Source organism: Lagenorhynchus albirostris, chromosome 1, assembly GCF_949774975.1.
Source record: "Lagenorhynchus albirostris chromosome 1, mLagAlb1.1, whole genome shotgun sequence".
In the NCBI taxonomy this organism is placed as follows: Eukaryota; Metazoa; Chordata; class Mammalia; order Artiodactyla; family Delphinidae; genus Lagenorhynchus; species Lagenorhynchus albirostris.
The window spans coordinates 58,421,343-58,429,960 of NC_083095.1; the positions used below are offsets into that span (position 1 = coordinate 58,421,343).

The 8,618-nt window shown below is 34.5% G+C and overlaps 1 pseudogene; it reads right to left on the reverse strand.

The window, feature by feature from the left end:
- Positions 1-7,772, reverse strand: part of LOC132527078 (proteasome activator complex subunit 3-like) — a 51,773-nt pseudogene extending 44,001 nt beyond the window's left edge.
- Between the last annotated feature and the right edge of the window lie 846 nt (positions 7,773-8,618).

An 8,618-nucleotide genomic window follows, 5' to 3' on the forward strand; every position in this document is an offset into this window, starting at 1 on the left:
TGATAAGTTTGACCCAATAAGTCTAGCTTAGTCATTTTACAAAATCTTGGCATAGAGTAATATCATACTGGAGATGCAGATTCAATAAGAAAAAAAATCCACATAATCAAAAGTGATTTAACACTAATATATTCTAAAAATGATTTGCCATTGAATAATGATAATAACGACAGTTGGGGTGTATTGGGGATACATCAAGGGACATATAAGTATTATATATTTAATATAAAAGTTAAATTGTTAAATTTAAATACAATTTTAATACCTTAGCAAAAAAATATGTGCAAAATGATTAATTGGGATTTATTTATTTAGAATTTTATTTCTGAACATAATAATTCCCTCATTCCCTTTTACTATTGTGAATTTATATGTAGATTAAAGTTGTTAACACCTTAATTATCCAAAAGTAAGTTTAGATTTCTTTCACCTAGTAGCCAACATATCGTAGGACTAACACATAATGTACACACACCATCTTAAAGTTTTAAAAATAAGGAGACACATAGTAACTCTTGTCATGCTTTTATTTCTTATTGAGACTAATATATTGCAGCTAAATTTACAGGTGTTTTCTTAGAAGTTTCTAGGTCATGTAGTATGATTTTTCTGTTAAGCAATATTACAAAATATTAGGCAACTCTCCTTATTATAAACTTTGACTTAAAGCAGAAAAAAGACTGCAGTTTGTTTGTTTTTTGCGGTACGCAGGCCTCTCACTGTTGTGGCCTCTCCCGTTGCAGAGCACAGGCTCCGGACGCGCAGGCTCAGCGGCCATGGCTCACGGGGCCCAGCCGCTCCGCGGCATGTGGGATCTTCCCAGACTGGGGAACGAACCTGTGTCCCCTGCATCGGCAGGCGGACTCTCAACCATTGAGCCACCAGGGAAGCCCTCATTTTCTTAAGATATATACCCAGCCGTAGAATTGCTGGGTAATATGGTAGTTTTATTTCTAGGTTTTTGAGGAATCTCCATACCGTTTTTCACAGCAGCTGAACATATTTACATTCCCACCAAGAGCGTACAAGGGGTACATTTTCTCCACATCCTTGCCAACATTTGTTATTTGTGGTCTTTTTAATGATAGCCATTCTGACAGGTGTGAGGTGATATCCCATTGTGGTTTTTATTCGCATTTCTCTGATGATTAGTGATGTTGAGCATCTTTTTGTGAGTCTGTTAGCCATCTGTATGTCTTCTTTAGAAAAATGTCTATTCAGGTCTTCCATCCATTTTTCATTTAGGTTTTTTTTTTTTATATTGCGTTGTATGAACTATTAATACATTTTGGATATTAATCCCTTATCAGTCATATAATTTGCAAAGTTTTTCTCCCATTCTGTAGGTTGTCTTTTTGAAGATGGTTTCTTTGCTGTGCAAAAGCTTTTAAGTTTAATAAGGTCCCATTTGTTTACTTTTGCTTCCATTTCCTTTGCCTAGTAGACAGATCCAAAAGAATATTGCTATGATTTATGTTAAAGAGCGCCCAAGACTGCAGCTTTAACTTGATTTACCATACACTGTTTAGGAAACATTTCAAATTGTTAAAAAATATCTTGTAATGATACAACCAGACTTTTGTTAATAATATCAACACATAGTATTAACAGTAAGCCTTAATGGCTCAGTAATTAAATCCATCCCGGGATGGTTACAGGACATTACCATAAATGTGTATTTGCAAAATACATTGTCAAATGAATACTCCTCACAACACACACCTGTTCAAACAGGCTTTTAATATGGTGACAACTCTTTCACTATTTATGACACTGTAAGGTTTATAAACCAATCATCCTTACCAGTGTCTTACCTTGTTTTAATTTGTTTAATTGTGGTTGTTTCTTTGTTGTATCTTAATTTTACAGTTAGTGTGTAAGTCCTTATAGTTTTCCCTCTTCCCTAAAGAAATGAAGAAAATAAATGACCAACTCTTAAGCATAATCTATTTTACATTTGGATCTTTTTTGTTAAAAAGGTATTAAATTGTCCTAATTTACTGTTTTCAAGCTGATTTATCTCCTGTTTCCATAGCCTTATGTATTTTTCTTTATATAAAATTAATATATCTTAAATAAGAACATATAATCAAACATAGCATATTAATAATACATTTACATAATTGAAATGTATCTCTTAAATAATAAATTAAGGTAATTCACCTAGAAATCATTTAATACTATAATTTTAAAACAATGATTAGTTTGATCACTATATCCCAAATGAGAGGGTAAGCCCCAAAGCGCCACTAAGATGCCTTTATTATTTTATAAGAAAAGAGAAGCCTCTCTGATGAAGTTTGTCTCTGTGTGCCTACAGGACTAGGAGTTACTCAATAAATGAACCATTTTCATGGAATTTCCTTTCACAGACTTTCATTTTTTTAAACTTATATGTATTGATTTCTTATCTTTATTTTTACAGTGTAACTACTTTGAATATTATTCTTCAAAGTAGTAAGTAGAGATAGTAAGCACCAATACAAAGACAAAAGTCACAATTCGGAATTATCCTTATCTCCCTCAATTGAACTAAAAGCTTCCTTCTCTTCTTTCTGTAGTTACATCAGATATAGTTTTCTAAAACTAAAAAAATAGAGTAGTATAGAACATATGGTTTAGAGACATTAATGGTGTAAATTGGGCCAAGTGTTTAATATCTAGGAATCTAAATATTTTTAACTCTATAACAGGGATATAATATTATTTGACAGAATATTGTGAGTCTGCAATGAAATAATTATAAATCACAATAGACTATTTTGTGAACTATGAGTTTCCATAAATATATTTAATGTGTTCACTTCTAAAATCAGAAGATAAATTATATGTTCTCTCTTTTGGCCCTAAATGTATCCTATTTTGTTCCTATTAGAATTATTGCAATCACTTATTTTGAATATTTTAATATTCATCTCCTCCTGCTGATAACCTACTCATCTTTGAACAGATGTGTGCTCACCTTTCAGGAACCTTTATGCTACCACCTTATTTTTGGAACCACCCATACCAGGAAGCCAAATATCAATACTCTCAAATTACTTTCAGTTCCCCTTGCCAAGTTCTCATTCTCTTGGAGCTCTTCTCTCAGCTAACCTAGTGCTCTTCATCATATCTTATGATATTAATATTAGATCTAAATGTAATGTGTTTCTATATCTACAAATACTGACAGTTTTCAAATATTACTGCTAAAGATGAAAATATTTTAAATATAAGGGGTTAATATCTAATAGTAGACCTCTGTCAGTTCATGTAGGGCCAAATATTGATAGGGTAGTCTACTCAGATACTCTTAAAATTATAAACACATGAGTGAATATCTATTCTGAATAATTATGATGTATCGTATCTGTCACCTATGAGTTTAGTCCAAGAGATCCTTGGGGCAATAGGCTTAGTGGACCAATGTCCTAAATTGTCAATTATTTTGATAGAACTCATTCTAGTTTTGAGCCTCAGAACTTGACCATAATTCAACTTATAAGATATTATTATAAACAATTAATCCTTATCTCTCAGTGGTACTCACTGTTAGCATCTGAAAGCACGTAATTTCTTATAACATCATATAAAGCTCAGAAAATAAATCCAGTAGAATAGAGTGGCTCATCAAAAATTATAGGGCTTCCCTGGTGGCGCAGTGGTTGAGAATCCGCCTGCCGATGCAGGGGACACGGGTTCGTTCCCCGGTCCGGGAAGATCCCACATGCCGCGGAGCGGTTGGGCCCGTGAGCCATGGCCGCTGAGCCTGCGCGTCTGGAGCCTGTGCTCTGCAACGGGAGAGGCCACAACAGTGAGAGGCCTGCGTACCGAAAAAAACAAAAACAAAAACAAAAATTATAAATAGTGGGAGATTTCTTTTGGTACCTTTCAGTGTTTCAGTTTCACTTCTTAACTCCTCTGTGTCTTAATGATCATCTTATTTTGACTTTCTGCATAATTCACTTAACTCATATTTTTAGCATTAACTGTATGTCTGGAAACATTAAGTTTGCTGATACTGCAAGAGAAATAAGACAGACAAGATCCATGCTCCAGTGAAGACTGCAATTTATTGTAAGAGAAACATATAGTAAATATATAATCAAATAAGTGATGAAGGTAATTTCAGTTAGGAATAAGTTATAAGAAGAAAACAAAAGATGGTAATGAAGTGTCTGAGGAGACACATTAATTTGTAGGAAATCCTCTCTGTAGGAATTCAACTCTGAGGAAATAATATTTTAATTGAGGCATTCACCACAGAAAGATCTATGGAGCAAAAGGTCCTAATTAGAAATACACATAGTATATTGAAGAAACATAAAGTCTCGTATAGTTGGACCATAGTGAGCAAGATGGACAGTGGCTTGAGGGTGAAGAATGAGGCAGGCATTATGACTTGTAGTGCCTGGGAGCTGGCAGTTTGGACTTAATCCAAATTCTACATCAACCCATGGAGGATTTTAGATAATATATAAAAAGCTATGATTGGCATTTTTAAAAGTAGATGAGCTATGCACCAAAGGGAAATATCCAAATGGTACCGTTACAAATCATTAAATGATTTCATTTTGTGAGTTGATAATTTTATATAATCACTTTGTCATCTATAATTCACAATGAATAGGTTATGTCATTTGAAAGTATAAGAGAACACACTTTGCTCAAGATTAAATGACACATGAGGGTGTGAGTGAATAGAGAAATGATAAGAAAGAAAAACATTCTTACTGCTGATGTGGAGAAAGTTTTAGTGGTCTGGATAGAAGATCAAAGCAATCATAACATTCCCTTAAGCCAAAGCCTAATGCAGAGCAAAACCCTAATTCTCTTTCAATTTTATGAAGGCTGAAAGAGGTAAGGAAGCTGCAGATGATGAAAAGTGTGAAGATAGCAGATGTTGGTTCATAAAGTTTATGGAAAGAAGCATCTCCATAACATAGAAATGCATGGTGAAGCAGCAACTGCTGATATGGAAGCTGCAGCAAGTTGTCCAGAACATCTAGCTAAGATCATTAATGAGGGTGGCTAAACTAAACAACAGATTTTTCAACATAGACAAAAAAACTTTCTCTTTGAAGAAGATGCTATGGAGGACATTCATAGAAGACATCATTCTTGTTCTGGAAAATGAAAGCCATGATTTACGGGACAGAACACCTCTGCTCTTTCCCTTACCCCCAAATACTCCAATTTTACCCAGCTCTAAGCCCATTTACAGATAAGCAAAGAAAAATTACCCTCCTAATTTTGTTCCCCTTGCCAATGCCATGATTCCATAGATCCTGACATCATTTTGTTGCCATTTCCTTAGCGACAAGGGCAATTTATTTAAAAGTGTCCTAGTTTGATGCACCTTGCTAGAGTGAGTGGGTTGTTCCCTCTTTGCCAGAAGGATCATATTGATTCTTAAAAATTGCACTAAAGTTAACTTTTATTCTTATTCAGTTGAGTTGTTTTCTTTATGAAGACTCTGAATTATTTGTTCAAAATAAAAATCCAATTGTCAGAACATGTTAGGAGCATTGAGTCTGGGGGGAAAATGAAACATGATGTTTTCATCATATCTCATTGATTTCTTCCCTCTGGTTAGATGATCACTTCAGTGTAAGTTTTCACATTATTTTTATAAAAGCTTTTTTTCTGAGATAGCATATTGGGATTTTTTACAAAAATAATGAAAGCCTAAGTTGTGATTATGCTTAATCTTGCTGTTCTATAAGATGCATGACTTAATAACACATAAAAATTGCAGATTTTAGAGCAGTACAATTGTAGGAAATAATATACTTTCAGGAAGCAAAGGCTGCATATCAGTCCAACATGCTGTGTAGGAAAAAATATTTTTTTCAGTTTTGGAGAAGAGCCATTTTGTATGAAGAAAAGTGAAAATAAGAGAAATCCTCTGTGAAATTTACTCATAGGGTGACATTCAACAAATGTAGTTCAATAAAATCTGCTTAAATTAAAAGTCTGATTTATTTACACTAAAATTTTCATAAAAGTCTCATTTTTGCATTTTTTGTATAGGTAATCATCTTCAATAGATTTTCTGCTTTTCAAAAAGCAATAACTGTATTTGACCATAATAAAATGAGTTTATTTTATATGGGAAACCTAAAACACTTTACAGATACTAAAAATTTCAATTAGTTTTATTGTCACAAGCTAAATAGGGATTACCCTTTACCCTCAATTTCCAAAATTTTGTGGACTATTTTTTAATGTTGTTGTCCTAATTAAGTCTGATTGTACTTAACACAAATTTAAAATAATTGGGCATCCCCAGTTATGTTGATTTTTATTGTGATTTTTCCTCTTTTCTGTCTTCAAAAACTTTCAGGATATTTTTTAACTCACTATTTTATAAGCAGAGATATATAGTATAAGCTGATTCCCTTGACTAATTTTCTCATTTTTCATTAAAACTATCTTCAAAGCTCATCTTGATAAGAAATACACCTTGAGTTTAGGCCTCATTCATACACTCACAAAATATGATACAATTAATATTTTAATCTAATTTAGAATCAACTACTGGATCAATTATCTCCTTCTGCAAAACAAACTGCTCAAAAGTTAGTAGCTTAAATCAACCATTTTATTGCTCATGATTCTGTGGGTCAGGAGCGAAGCAGGCTTCCTCTGGGTTGCCTTGTCTCTCCTTGTGATGTTAGCTAGGGCAGCTTAACTGGGACTAGGAATCCAAGATGGCCTTCCTCACATGCATGGTGGTTGGTAAGAGGTGACAAAAATTCTGGACACTGACTAGTCCTCTATTTCTTTGTAATCTCACATCTTGTAAGACATGTCCATGTGTCTTCTCTCTCCAGTAGGTGTGTGGTGGGGAGTGGGGTGTGAGACTTTTTTCCATAGTGGCTCGGGGTTCCCAGGGGACACAGACGTTCTATTACTTAAAGCTTAAAGCAAGTCACAAGACGAGCAAAGCAAGTCAGGGGAGAAGGTAATAGAATTATCTCTCTATAGTGGATCTAGAGAAGGAAGGAATTATTGGTGGCTGTCTTTGTAGACAATCTAACACAACCACTATCTCCTATACTCTATTCCACACAAACTGTTCATTATTCCCTGTTCCTTTGCTTTTGTTCCACACTAACTCTATCTGTTAAAATCTTACTTGTCTCTTGAGGGCTGTTTCAAATACTCTCTCAAACATTAAATTTTATATGATGGCTCCCATAAGTATCTTAGGAATGATGGCTTCCCCATGTCTCTTAGATTTTATTCTCACATTGAAAAGAGTAAAATTAAATATCTTATTTATTTGTTAATTAATTTGCATTTTATGTAATCCTCTTGGCAACTCTGAAAACAAACTAAAACCCTAAATCCAGTGGCCACTAAGTCATTATCTCACCTGAGTTAGCGGCATCATTTGACATAGTGTATTACCCCCTGTTTCTTGAAACCTTTCTTCACTTGGCTTCAGAGTTCACACACTCTGGTTTTCTTGCTACCTCATTGGTCTCCTGCTTTTCACTGTCTTTTGCTCGATTTATCCAAATTATTGAAACATCCCAGAGGTCAGTGCTATGACCTCTTCTCTTCCCTATTTATAATAATTTCCTTGCTTTCATCTATACCCATGGCCTCACTGCCATCTATAATCAGGAATTCAAAGTTATATTTCTTTAATTCTAGAAGCATACCTCCAACTGACTAGTGAACATCTCTATTTGTATGTCAAATGAACACCCAACATTTCCAAAATCAATGCCTTTATTTTTGAACTCCACTTCTATCTGCTGCTCTGCCGGCTTCGTCATGTAAGTAAACTGTACCAGTTGCTTGAACTAAAAATCTTATAATCATCCTTAAATCCGTTCTTTTTGTCACATCTTAACCATCATCAAGAATTATCCTTTGGCTTTAATCCCAAAATATATCCTGGATCATGTATCACCACATTCACTGCTAATCACCTTGTCACCATCATCTCTCAATGCGAGCACTACAGGAGCCTCCAAACTTCCCCTTCCTGCTTCCACGCTTGATTCCTCTATATCTTATTCTTCACAATCAGTTGGAATAATCAAGTCATTATTTTTCTTCTCAGCACAACAACCCCCCCTCCAAATATTTCATTACACTGAGAATATTACCCAAATTTTTAACCACAACATACGTGTGGTTCTTACCACAACACTGTTCCCATGAGGTTTCAGTTCTAACTCTTACAAATTCTCATTTGCTGTGTCCAGCCACACTGGCTGCTCTGCTTTTTCTAAATAATGCTGAGCATATTCTTGACCCCAGGCTTCAGAACCTGCTAAGTACTCTTTCTGGAATGCTCTTTTAGATTTTTGTTAGAGGTTGCTCCATCACCACCTTCAGGTGTTGGCTCAAATCACATCATAGAAAGGTTTTTCCTGAACATCCTACCTCAAATCGCAAATCATTCCGGTAACTCTTTTTCACATTATCTAGTTTTATTCTCTGTGCAACATTTATAACAAATCATTTTATATGTGCTAAATTTTCAGGGAGATATATAACCTCGAAACCCTGAATTCAGGGGAGAGTTCTGGCTTGAGAGATGAATTTTAATTTAGTGATTAGCTACTTCCTAATTTTTCACTCTTATTCATTTTAAAGTTAAACCATTCTATTGA